This window comes from Orbicella franksi, chromosome 9 (assembly GCF_964199315.1).
Source record: "Orbicella franksi chromosome 9, jaOrbFran1.1, whole genome shotgun sequence".
In the NCBI taxonomy this organism is placed as follows: Eukaryota; Metazoa; Cnidaria; class Anthozoa; order Scleractinia; family Merulinidae; genus Orbicella; species Orbicella franksi.
In genome coordinates, this window is record NC_138153.1 from 22,938,065 (window position 1) to 22,951,290 (window position 13,226).

At 38.5% G+C, this 13,226-nt stretch overlaps 6 non-coding genes across 6 annotated transcripts; 2 read left to right on the forward strand and 4 right to left on the reverse strand.

Moving 5' to 3' along the window:
• Positions 1-2,578: 2,578 nt before the first annotated feature.
• Positions 2,579-2,652, reverse strand: Trnaa-agc (transfer RNA alanine (anticodon AGC)). Its single transcript has one exon. It is a non-coding gene; the product is annotated as a tRNA-Ala (tRNA).
• Positions 2,653-4,698: 2,046 nt separating this feature from the next.
• On the reverse strand, positions 4,699-4,772 carry Trnan-guu (transfer RNA asparagine (anticodon GUU)). Its single transcript has one exon. It is a non-coding gene; the product is annotated as a tRNA-Asn (tRNA).
• Positions 4,773-6,941: 2,169 nt separating this feature from the next.
• On the forward strand, positions 6,942-7,014 carry Trnai-gau (transfer RNA isoleucine (anticodon GAU)). The gene has a single exon. It is a non-coding gene; the product is annotated as a tRNA-Ile (tRNA).
• Positions 7,015-9,049: 2,035 nt separating this feature from the next.
• Trnai-gau (transfer RNA isoleucine (anticodon GAU)) lies at positions 9,050-9,122 on the forward strand. Its single transcript has one exon. It is a non-coding gene; the product is annotated as a tRNA-Ile (tRNA).
• Positions 9,123-10,665: 1,543 nt separating this feature from the next.
• Positions 10,666-10,738, reverse strand: Trnaa-agc (transfer RNA alanine (anticodon AGC)). The gene has a single exon. It is a non-coding gene; the product is annotated as a tRNA-Ala (tRNA).
• A 1,988-nt stretch (positions 10,739-12,726) lies between these two features.
• On the reverse strand, positions 12,727-12,799 carry Trnaa-cgc (transfer RNA alanine (anticodon CGC)). Its single transcript has one exon. It is a non-coding gene; the product is annotated as a tRNA-Ala (tRNA).
• Positions 12,800-13,226: the final 427 nt, after the last annotated feature.

Consider the following 13,226-nt stretch of genomic DNA (forward strand, 5'->3'; position numbering starts at 1 on the left):
GCGAATACTCCTATTAATGAATTTTCCGCTGTCCCTCTAAAACAACGTGGACTTCAATCGACCAGAGGTAAACGGGCAATACCCGGAGCACCTTTCGGTATATTTGTCGCGCGGTACTCTTTACGCTTTGTAGCGCAACCATCCTCAAAACTGCTCTATAACACAGATAACACAAAGATTCTTTGAAGAATTACTCTTTCCTTTGCGACTTGCATTATTATAAACTGGCAGTTAAAGGTTAAATTTCATCTTTTACAACTAAAATTGACGCCCTCCTTTGGAACGGAATGGTAAGGAAAGGGTAAATGGCCGCAAATGGGCCTTGCTAGCCCACACACTGCAGATCTAATCCCAGTCTTAGCTGTATTGAACAACTGAGAGTATTCTTCTTTTCCATGAGTGGGATGCTAGTCCATCGTAGTTATCCGCCCCCACCCCCAGCCCACCACTTTGGAGCGAACTACTCTTACAGCAATGAAAGAAGAAAGAAATATAAACAGGAGCCATGATCGGGGACGGAGACCGTAAGTCTTGGGATCCGCGCGCACCTATGATATGGTTCAATTTTTCTATTTTTAGAACAAATTGCGCCATCCTGACGTCACATATCCGCGCGGATCCACGCACATATCGGGGGCTCTCGCGTGGATATTGTCACGTTGCCTGATCAAATGGTGAGAAAGGCGAGATTCTCTTGAAGATTTTTCACAGCGATGGCAGGGAATAAGGCAGGGAATTAGATCCAGGGCTCTTATTTGTAGCTTTATGCTCTAAACTAATGGAAAAGGTGAGATTTTCAGAGTCGAAAACAAGACTTCAATTTCGCGGTGTGAATTAATAACAATATGTGCTCGCGCTTGTTGAACGGGTAAGCTTTTGCGTTTGTTCTGTAAAGAAAAGTTATGAAAGAAAACTCTTTACTCTCGTATCGAGTTCATTTGAGAGTTTCCCAAACAGTGCTTAATCATAACCAAACCCTGTTTTTGATAGTTTCTTATTGCTTCTGTTTGTCAGGCGAGTTTGCAAAAGTTTTTTAAAGGAAAGTCTCACGCGTACATAAGTAGTTCATTTGCATAGTGCAGCCCGTACATCTTCAAATCCGAGGCGGTGTTTTCAATTGTCAACAAATCTTGACAAAGATTTTTTTCGTTGTCTTTTGCGCTTAGATTCTGCAACAATTTTCACCGACGCCAAAAGGCTACTAACATCAGGGGTATTTCTTTAACTTAGTGAAGTTTTACACTGCGGAAATAAAATAGACAAGGAGTTTTGATAACTCAACCAACAAAATCGAAATCTTTATTCGAGTACCGTGACTACTCGGGTTGATTAAAGAAAGCTGATTATTTCTGCTGTATTCGCATATTTTCAGCTAAGCTTTTAATATGTTCTGAAACATTTATCTACCTTAAACATATTTAAAAACTAGAGATATTATATGAGTTCGATGTACGTTTTCACACGAAAGTGGGGAAGTCCAATTTGTCGTGTTTTACTGACTGTGCAAAACACGCATCGGCGGGCGCTCTTATTCATCGACAACAGACAATTTATTGGATTTTTACTCAAACAAAACTGAGCATAATCTATAGACATAAACTTTATTGTCACTTATTGGGCCTTGATAAAGCATCAAGCGTTGCTTACAATTCAGGCGAAACTCAAACTTGCAATTACTTTGTTTTACTTTTCGGTCGAGATAGACTCTGGCGAAATCCTCGCAAGCGTGTGGCAAGAGGAGGGAAACTTTGAAGTCCTGAAACGGTGCTATATCCAAATATATCCAACTGGTTTTTTGCTGTGTTATGGAAAAGCTGTTAATCTTCGCTCAACATATGTGAAACTTAGAGTGGAGTAATGTGGAGCTCTTGTAAAAGAAACAGCGGCACACAACTTGGTCAGCGATGTAAACCGGGGCAACTAAATTCGGCACTGTCTTACTTCACTCAAACTGGAGCAGCTTACGACGAAAATACTGAAGCAATATTCCAACAGACATGAACGTATTGTTTTGTGGGCCAAGAGCATCAAACATTTCGGGAATTTCGGACGCCATTTCCCCGCGCTATATCCGCAAAAATCCACGCAGGACGTACGCGCGTGTGCAGCACATGATGGCGCAATTTGTTCTAAAAATGGAAAAATTGTTCCATATCATAGGGACAGCCCCAATACTACAAATGGCGCGCGCTTACGGTCTCCGTCCCCGATTATGGCTCCTGATATAAATTCATCAAACGAGACAAGTCGACCAAAGAAATGTCGTTGAACTAACGCGACAAATGTAATCTAGGGCGTCTATTTACATGAAAGTAATGTTTTAAAAGCGCTTTACACCCTGATAAAACATGGGTTTTTGACTAATCAGAGCGTGCGCAGGGTCTTATCTATATTATAGTGGTCATTTATTCGCAAATTACGTTCCATATAATTCTTGAAATTTTTCACTCGACTCTTGCGTAGATCTTAAAAGTAAATCCATCGGATAACACAACAAAAAAAATTCCCAGTGGTAAACCATGTGAAGCTTCGTTGACCAATTTTAAAAAGTAATAAATTAAAAAGTGCAACATCTGTGAAGCACCGATGAGATTTGAACCCATGACCTCCTGTTTGCTAGACAGGCGCTCTAACCAACTGAGCTACGGCGCCCTACATTAGATAACCTCATGTATTATTGTTTATTTGTTTATTTTTTAGATATAAAAAGAAAAAAAAAATTAAAAAAACATTGTAAATACATGTAGTACTAAGTTGGTGACATGTCCACTTTCACGCTTGGTAATTTCCAGCAGTACTAAGATAGCTTAATACCTCTTAGGGTGTTCAACCTCAAAAGATCCACAGCGGGAGCTTTCGTGGTTTCTTTTAGCGTATTGAGCTCAAAAAATTATGACAGGAGATATTGTGTCGTTTTAGAATTGGTACCTCTTAGGGGTCCCTCGGGGACCACCTGGGCTTTGATTGGGCGTTTGAAAGGTGGGGTGGGAAAACTCCAAGAGGTCAGACTCTAAAAATAAAAAGATACCAGAAAGGGTTGAATCCTAGGGTTGGTATGGGAGATGGACGCTCCGGGTCATGAGCTCCTGATCTTGCTTTATTGACGGGACGCAGAAAAATAATCAGTAGAGTTGGACTGGTAACTACACGACTACACAGAACAATAACCATAATAATGAATGTTTACCAGGGAGCATACTTCATCAACGGTGTTCTTCGTTGGGGCCCCGCAACTGTTCTCAGATAAGTTTACACATTTTGCAACAACATTTACACAAATGTCAACATGGAAAAACATAGTATTAATTCCAAGTTTGAAGTGAACTTTTCTCTGCCAAATATTGTTTAAGTGGGGCTATTAAGTGTATTTAGTCAACTGGTGAGGTTCCTTAAAGAACAAGTTCGCATTTAGCGACTATAGGTTCACGCGCCTTGTAGCCACAAGATGGCAGGATTCGACGTCCCGTGGAGAGAAGTCTTAATGTTTTTTTTTAACTGCCGGCTTCCTACCTTTTTTCTTTTTTTAAGTTTCTATCTTTATTGGTAGCAAAGATCATTTTTTTTTTTTTTTTTGTTTTCTTTAACTTCCTACCTTGATTTTCTGTTTATTTTTGGACAATGTGGAGATAATTGTAAATAAAATCTGTTTCTGGAAAGAAAAGTAGGGGTCAGCAAGCTCGTTAAATCCAAGCAAAGCTATAGCAGTGGCCATCTGCCCTGTCATTGTTTATTTTAGTACTTAGCGCGCGCAGTTGATGCATGACGTGGCTCACTCTTCATCCTCTCCACACACCGGCGAATTGTTTAAGCAACCTGCCAAAATATTCTTCACCCTCACAGATGTTCTCATCATGCTATACGATAATAGGGGTTAAGGTTATGGATTGCGTGGAATGGATTGGTCAATGTCATCTCTCTTTTTCGCCAAATCTTATTAGCAAAACGTATAAAAGAAATTGATTTATTACTCCATTTAAAATACCCTGGAACACAACAAAAAGAATCGAAAAGTTTAAAACGATGGTTTTGTCTTTGGAGAATACAAAAGTTGAAATTGACATTTAACACAAAAACAAACGCTGTCCTTGTTTTGGCGTTAGGCAGAGGATCTCAATGGGGTTAACCGTCAAATGGCCAAAACATTAACCGTCAACCATCAAAACCGCAATATTTTTACCGTGAACCGTCAAATGAGCAAGTTCATATTAGCCGTCAAATGTCTCAGATATCCTTAATTAAGAACTAAACGATTGTCTAGGGGCAATATATGCTGTTTATAAAGGAACGTTTTAATATATCACAAAAAGTATGCTTATGTTCAAGTCGTTCAACTTCTAGTCACGGGAGCAGGCGATTAATGCGCGTGGCGGTAATAAAGGTGATGTAATTACGTTAATAAGACAAACATTTGAAGACTAAAGACGTAATATTGAATGCACAAATTATGGTACTAATTGGATTGTTTAAATATGGACAAATTTGTACCCTTTTATGAAAAATTACAGCCACATTTGCTTCAACCGTCAAAAAACCAATAATGATAACGATCGCGATAATAACGGTTTATTCACATCACATCCGCGCAGTGACTGTATGTTTGAGAAGACCTACTAACATGCAGTACAACTAAAAATGAAGCTAACAGGATGGACTCTTGACGCTAACTATATGGAGAACAATTATCAAAACAGAAAGAATCGTCCCCGGGTGGGCTTGAACCACCAACCTTTCGGTTAACAGCCGAACGCGCTAGCCGATTGCGCCACGGAGATTTCCATGGAGGGAATTTGTACGATTTTCTCCCTGCCCCGCCCCCTGCCACTAATTTTTTGTTACCTCTGTCCCCGTGCCCTCGCGCGATTCCCGCTTACATGAAAGGAAACGGAAAAGACTGCTACGCAGGCTAGCCTGAAATGGAAAACTTTATTTTACGATCGACAAGTTTTTGATTTGTTTGTCAGCGTCAGTAGTTATCGGATTTGGAATCGCTGGAAATATTTCCGTCCTGTTAATAATCAAGAGAACCCAGTCGCTTCAAAACACTCAGAATTATTTATTGGCAAATCTAGCGGCTGCCGATGTTATAAGTCTCCTGTTTTGTGGTTTTTGCCTCATCCCAATGATTAAGGTCCTTCCAGATGGAGCTGTTGGAACTGTTCTCTGTATGTTCTTTGTCGGCTTAAACGTTTCTCTGACTGCTAAGCTTGTCTCAGTATTCACGCTTATAATCCTAGCAATAGAACGGTGTAACGCAGTAGTAAGACGCCTACGGATGTTGCAGCTTACGAGAGAAACGGTTCGATACGCGATTATTGGCACATCGATGGCGTCCCTTGCCTTAAACACACCATTGTTTGTGTACACAAACTACAAGTTCAAGACAGCAGCTTGCCGACAGACGTACAGTCAGAACGCAGAGTTAACTCACATTATCTTCTACATAATTTTTGTTTTCACTCTTCCTTTTCTCGTTATCAGCTTTTGCTATTGTAAACTTGTGAAATCGCTCAATCGCAGAAGTGCGGTTACACCGGCCTGTGTGTTTTACCTGCCAGTGTTGTTATTGCCCTTCGCTATTTTCGGCTGGTAAGCCAAACCGTGCGGGCTTTTGGGCTATTGCTGCTTTTCATATGTTCTGTGGTAAATCCATTCATTTATGCATTTCACAGCTCAAATTATCGAGGCGCTTTTAAAACATTACTCAAATGTAAATAGACGCCCTGGATTACATTTGTCCCGTTAGTTCAGCGACATTTCTTTGGTCAACTTGTCTCGTTTGATGAGTTTACATTTCTTTCTTCTTTCATTGCAGTAAGAGTAGTTCGCTCCACGGTGGGGGGTGGGGGCGGATAACTAAGATGGACTATCATCCCATCCGTGGGACAGAAAAATACTCTCAGTTGTTTAATACAACGGAGACTGGGATAAGCTCTGCCGTGTGTGGGCTAGCAAGGCACAGGTGCGGCCAGTTAACGTTTCCTTACCATCCAGTGTCAAAGCAGGCCGTCAATTTCACTTCTAAAAGATGAAATTCAACCTTTAACTTCCAGTTTTCAATAAAGCGAGTCGTAAAGGCAAGAGTAATTTTTCAGAGAATCTTTGTGTTATCTGCGTTATACGGCTGTTATGAGAAAGGTTGCGTTACAAAAGCGTTACTGAAAGCGTACACCGCGCCAATACCGAAAGGTGCTTCGGGTATTGCTCCTTTACCGCTGGTCGATTGAAGTCCACGTTGTTTTAGAGGGACAGCGGAAAATTCATTAATAGGAGTATTCGCATCTTCTCTAATAGCTAGATTATCCAAATAAAAAGTTTACAAACTGTTATTTGTACAACAACGGTCCGAAAAAAATCTGCGTTCAAAAACAATTAAAGCTACATATTAGCTAGTAAAATAAAGACTGCTGGAGAATCCGGGTATCTATACCGGTACCTCCCGCATGCTAAGCGGGCGCTGTACCATTTGAGCTAATTCCCCAAAGCGTAAGCATTTAGTTCGATATACAAGTTGCTATAACTTTTGAAAAACCAATGTTTGAGGCATGACCTGGTAATTAGTTTTAAGCTTTTTTCCAAACAATTTACTTAGAATTTCATTTTAGAAAAACAGATAATTTAATAAAATATGTTGCTTTTCATTCTAGTTCCTTGTTATTTAGAACATATGCTACTGATATTGACCAGACATTATTAGAAAGTATACAAGAAACAACTGCCAATAAATAATTTCGGGATAACTATATTTCAACAAAAATGTCCTCATCATTTGACAAAGCACGTTAACAATATATACATACATCTTAAAGAATAAAACCAAATCAGTTTGAACAAAGCCAATAAGCGGGTGCTGTTCCTCATTAGGCCAAACTTCTGATAACGTTGTACAAACGTTGCACAAAGGCAGTAATACTTAAAAAAACGGCACCGAGATTAATTTGTCTGGTCCGTTAGCTCAGTCGGTAGAGCGTGGTGCTGATAACGCCAAGGTCGTGAGTTCGACCCTCACACGGACCAACTTTTCCTTTTAAGTAAACCAGCTGGAAAATACCATTTTAAGATTTGTAACTGACTGTACTGTGATTTCTCTTTTCCTTTTTTTTTTTTCATTAGTTAATTCCCCCTGATCATTTCAAAACAAGAGGACTAGATCAAAATTACTTTAGATTAATATTTTCCTAGGAGTCGTTGGAAATGTTTCCCGGCCAACAGAAACACTTGGTTAAGTCTTATTTTAATCTAGAAGGGCTTCATAGCAGTCACTTGGAATTCTCTGCGCAAAAACAAAAGTGCTTCTTTAAAGAAGAAAGGTATTTGAAAATTTTACAAATAGCAGTAAGTATTTTTAAATGTTCTGAATTCTTTAATGTGGTGTATTTAAATCTCCTCTTTCATTTTCGGTAACACTTGACGAAAACTGGTGAGCAGTTTATCTAAATAGCCTCGCAATAGTTAAGGCATGTGTACAATGTGGAATTAGCTCAAATGGTAGAGCGCCCGCTTCGCATGCGTTTGCTACCCAACATAACACTTTTTTTTTGTCTTTTTGTCTTTTTTTTTTTTTTTTTTTTTTTTTGGCAGTTCTTTTTTCCTCATCTATCTGCTCATAAAACGCAGGTAGTGTGCCAGAACTTCCCGCGCAAAATTACTGTATTACTCATCATCAGTATTGACTGTTATTCGGATTCTCCATTTTTTTAAATCAATTTGCCATTAGATATTTGTTTCTCAAGTTATAATTTGAAACGTGCATTGAAATTTTCTGTAGGAAACCGTGAACGCACCATACTCTCAATGTTAAGCAGATTTTCATTGAAAATATATTTATTGAATAAGATTATTATTTACTTAAATCTTTAAGATGAGCTGGCTCACTGGTGGCGGAGCCTAAGTGCGGCTTCTTGGACACAAGGTGTCATGGCGTCTGTAACAGTGCGCCAAAATCCACAGTGGGAAAAAATGGCGGCTGTACATTTTACCACACTGAATGCATGGCGTACCTGGATTATCAAAGTAGGTATAAATTAATATCTTTGCAACATTTTTCGCTGTATTACATTCATTGTGTACGCTAGGTTTAAAGCTTTAGGAAGTTTTCTGTGTATTTTTCAAGAGCGTTTATTAGGGATATTGAAGCTAAGAATTATTGGTAAATGCACCAGTCGCCATCTTGTTCCCCACAGTGGATTTTTTTGGAGAATTTTTACATAGGTTTCTCCAGTTATCGCAACATCGACATGAAAGCGCAAGCTTATAGCTTAAATTCCATCGTGTTTAATAAGGAATATTCATTCATTCATCGCAGATTCTTAACAAAGCTATCGTTGCCTTCAGTTAATTTTCAATCTTCTTATTTCTGCGCTGGAAACAGGGTGTGAAGAAAATCACACGTGCTTTCATCATGCGCAGCTTTTTGCTTCACTTAAAGGACAACCAACGCAATTCTATTAACATGTTTATACTGCTTTTTTTAAAAGCAGTTTAAAATTCCCTTTTCTGTTTTGATAAGGACTAGATGGAAAACAAAGCAAGCCGTTTTTAAAAAGTTTGATATAAATTTTCATGGTTTAAAAAATTTGTGTAGCAGACCATTTACTTTTGCTTCGGTGAGCCTATTTCGGAGATCCAAAACACACAGTTCGGAACGCGCGCGAGGAAGAAAATAACCCTGACCTGATCTTTTCAACCAAACCAAGCATTGTTCTTTTTCGCTCGTTTCTGATACAATGAAGCTGCTCACGGCAGTGTTCAATGAAAGACCCCCATTGATATATTTATAAACTTGATCTTGAGGCTATATATAGTGTGTGGAATGAATTTTTATTGAAAAGCTACAACTATCAGACAAATTTTAATTTGCAAATTTGAATATCTGTTAAAGATATTAAAGTATCCCATAGAAACAATAATCTGCCGGCCACCACCCAATGGACTATCAAAATAACTGACACCACTAAGCCTTTGCTATATCTCACCTGACCCAACTTATGGTCAATTTCTTGTACAAAGGCACAATAACTTAATAAAAGACGGCATTGAGGTTAATTTGTCTGGTCCGTTAGCTCAGTCGGCAGAGCGTGGTGCTGATAACGCCAAGGTCGTAAGTTTGACCCTTACACGGACCAATATTTCTTTTAACTAAGTCAAATGGAAAATACTATCTTAAGATTTTCTTCTGATTTATCTGATTTCTCTTTTCCTAATTCTTGACCTTTATTTCAATTAAAAACCTGTTTATATGTATATTTTTTGATCGCCACAAAACAAAAGGACTAGATCAAATTTATCTTTGTCTATAATGTTACTACATGTAGCTGAGAACCCGGGGAGTAGGGTACTTTAGGAATTTCTGGGTGGGGATGTTCCGCTGGAACCCCAGTTAATAATATCCAGTAGTGTTTTAGTGTTATTTTCCTCCCCACCCCCTCCCCCTCCCCGTTCCTCTTTTTGCTCTCGCCCCATGCATTCGCGCGACTTCCCCTTGGCTCTCGCTTTCTCCCGCTAAGAGGAAACGGAAAAGACTACTACGCAGGCTAATTTGAGGCTTTCTTTACCAACTCCACTATTGTCCCGTTCATTGTAGAATTCCCTGAAATGTTTAAAGACATTCTCTTTCCCAGATTCGTTACTTGGTAGCGATTGAAGATCTGTTGAACGTTGAAGTTTGTGCCAAAGCAAATGGCTTGTAACAAATTAAAGTAAGCCTTCCTGAAAGATGTCATCAAAGCAATCAACCTTTAATGCAAAGGGGTAATCAATTTTGTTGTCTATGAATGGCAGCAAACGCAATTTTAAAAAATGATTGAATCGTTCTTCGGAAAATGAAATTGATTAAGAATGAAATCTTGCGAAACTTTTTAATCCAGCTCGGTAGTTGGTACGGCGATGGCAGTTTTTATATTAATTTTGCTTTCTCCAGGGAGAAGAAATTAATTGAAAATGCGCCGATCGTAATCACTCGTCCAAAGATGACCCGCCTACATTAGCTCAGCTACCCGCGGGCATGTTATAATTGTAATTTTAATTTGATAACAAATAAAATGTATATATGTATATATGTACGTACGTACGTATGTATGTACGTATGTATGTACGTATGTATGTACGTATGTATGTATGTATGTATGTATGTATGTATGTATGTATGTATGTATGTATGTATGTATGTATGTATGTCACTTAGTATTTATTTCATAGCGCGAAAGATTAAAACAAACAGAGCATTTAATCCACGTGCGAGAATCAGTTTTGTGTTCAGACTGCCATCTACTGCTTCATATATGAAGGGTAAATGTAATTACAGACTGATGTTATAGATCGCCATCGATTCGAAAATAGCCTAAGGTTCAGCTTACTATTATATGCTGTTCTTAGCAAATTTATACCGAGGTTTAGGTCTTTTAGGTTCAGTTCCTATTTGATGATGATGGACAGAAAGTAAAGCTATTTTATTATTTTATTCCTGCAGACGCTTTAATTCACTGATGTTATGTTCCGCTAGAATCACGATTTTAATTTTTTGCTATGTAAGCAAAAGCCAAACACCACACAGGTCCGACTGAGGTTCTCCCAAAGGTGATAGTTTTTAATTGCAAACATACACCCGTATTTACATAAGAAAGAGTTGTTGAATCTGGGAAAATAATGATTTTGAAGAAAAAAACAATCTGGAGAATCCGGGTATCGATCCCGGTACCTCCCGCATGCTAAGCGGACGCTCTACCATTTGAGCTAATTCCCCGCAAGTCGTAACAGCATCGATTTCTTTGGCTCTTTTTTATCACTGGCTTATTGCATGTAAAGAACTGAACGAACGTGCGAAAGAAGAAAAGCGAAGAAAGTAAGCGAAAAAGATACTTCATTCTCACGCGAAAGCTAGGGCTTGCGTTGAACTGTGAAACTCTTCCTTTGATTTGTTTACCATATACAAAGCCTTCTTTGAACATGTTTTAATAAATATCTGCTGCCCTGGAAATGTCTTTTTTAAATGAGCAAAGAAACATTTCCCACCCAAAGAAAGCAAAAAGAGAAACACAAATTTGGCTTGCTATTGTTTGCGTGCAGTCCTTATCAAAACAGAAAAGGGAGTTTTTTAACTGCTTTAAAAAAAAAGTGGTATAAACATGCTGATAGAGTTGTACTTGGTTGTCCTATTAGTGAAGCAAAAAGCTGCGCATGATGACAGCAGGCGTGACTCTCTTCACACCCTGTTTCCAGAGCAGAAATTAGAAGATTGAAAATTAACTAAAGGCAACGACAGCTTTGCTAAGAATCCGGCTGGAATGAATGAATAAATAATCATTACTTATTAAACACGATGAAATTTAAGCTAGAAGCTTGTGGGTTCATATCGATGTCGCGATAAGAAACCCATCTAAAAATTATCCCGAAAAATCCCCTGTGGGCAACAAGATGGCGACTGGTGCATTTACCAATAGTTTTTAGCGTCAAAATCCCTAAGAAACGCTCATGAAAAACGCGCAGAAAACTTCCTAAAGGTTCAAACCTAGCGTACAAAATTAATGTAATACAGCGACAAATGTTGCAAAGATACGATTTTATGTCTACTTTGATAATCCAGGTACGCCATGCATTGTCGTAAAATGTACAGCCGCCATTTTTTCCACTGTGGATTTTGGCGCGCTGTTACTGACGCCATGACACTTGTGCCGAAAAAGCCATACTTGGGTTCCGCCACCAGTGAGCCAACTCTTGTTAAAGATTTAAGAAAATAATGATCGATTTCAATAAATTTATTTTCAGTGGAAATCCGCTTAACATTGAGAATATGGTGCATTCACGGTTTCCTATCGAAAATTTCAATGCACGTTTTAAGCTATAACAATGAAAAACAACTATCCAATGACAAAATTGAGAATCCGAATAACAGTCAATACTGATGATGAGTAATAACGTAATTTTGTGCAGGAAGTTATGGCACACTTCCTGTTTTTTATGAGTAGATAAATGAGGAAAAAAGAACTGTAAACAGAAAAGACAAAAAGACAAAAAAAAATGTTAACATGGGTAGCAAAAATCTTGAATTTGGAGAATCCGGGTATCGATCCCGGTACTTCCCGCATGCGAAGCGGGCGCTCCACCATTTGAGCTAATCCCCTATTGTATAGATGCCTTAGCTATGACGAGGCTATTTTGAAAAATTGGTTACCAGTTTTCGTCAGGTGTTACCGAAAATGAAAAAGGAAATTTAAATACACCACATTAACTAATTTAGAACAATAAAAAAGACTTATGCTATTTGTAAAATTTTGAAGAAAATAACTTGCCAAATAATAGTAAAAAATCAGTGTTGATCTGAACTTTGTCTTTTGAAGCAAAATAATAATATATGGAGAATCCGGGCATCGATCCCGGTACCTCCCGCATGCAAAGCGGGCGCTCTACCATTATAGCTAATCCCCCGGTTGTTACATGAAATCAGAGTCTTGGATTAAACAAATTACTAGTTTTGGAAGAATATTTGGACGTCTTTGAGAATATTTGGTCCAAGCTGTTGTCATAATATTACAACAGAAAAATAACTGCTAAATAATTTAACTGATGCAGCGAAGTCTGCTATTATATTTTGACATCCTTCAATTATGATTAATTTACTTGTCAAGATTACTATAACTTCAGTATCATTACTCTTAAAATACAAGGTGCCATAAAACAGTTCATAAAGAAATCGAGACATGCAAAGAAGTCAAATAAAGAAACGAAAAAGAATGCTTCCGGCCGGGCTCGAACCGGCGACCTTCCGCGTGCGAGGCGGACGTGATAGCCACTACACTACGGAAACCTCGGTGAACCACTAGTGATCCTAAAACGAAGTATTTCTAAACCACGTTAACGTGGTACTATGATCAAATTTTACTCCTTGAATTTTTGGGTCAATCACATGGAAATCCACGAAATATTAAAAACGCCGTTTGCCGCTTGCAAATATCTGCATTAGTTCCGGAGATATTTAAGTTTGAAAAATGTGTAAAATATGCAAATGAAAGACAGCTCAATATTATATCGAATATATAAATAGAGCTATCTTGGTCAATTTGCAGCGGAAACCATTGAACCATTGTTCCCAGGGCAACTAACTGTTGTCCATTCCCCTCCAATCTGATTCAAATATTTTAGTGATTTTCAGCTGGAAAAACATGAAACAAGGCCACAAACACCACCTAACATATTTATATGTTTGCTGGATCATGCAGATGAGGCACCACTGG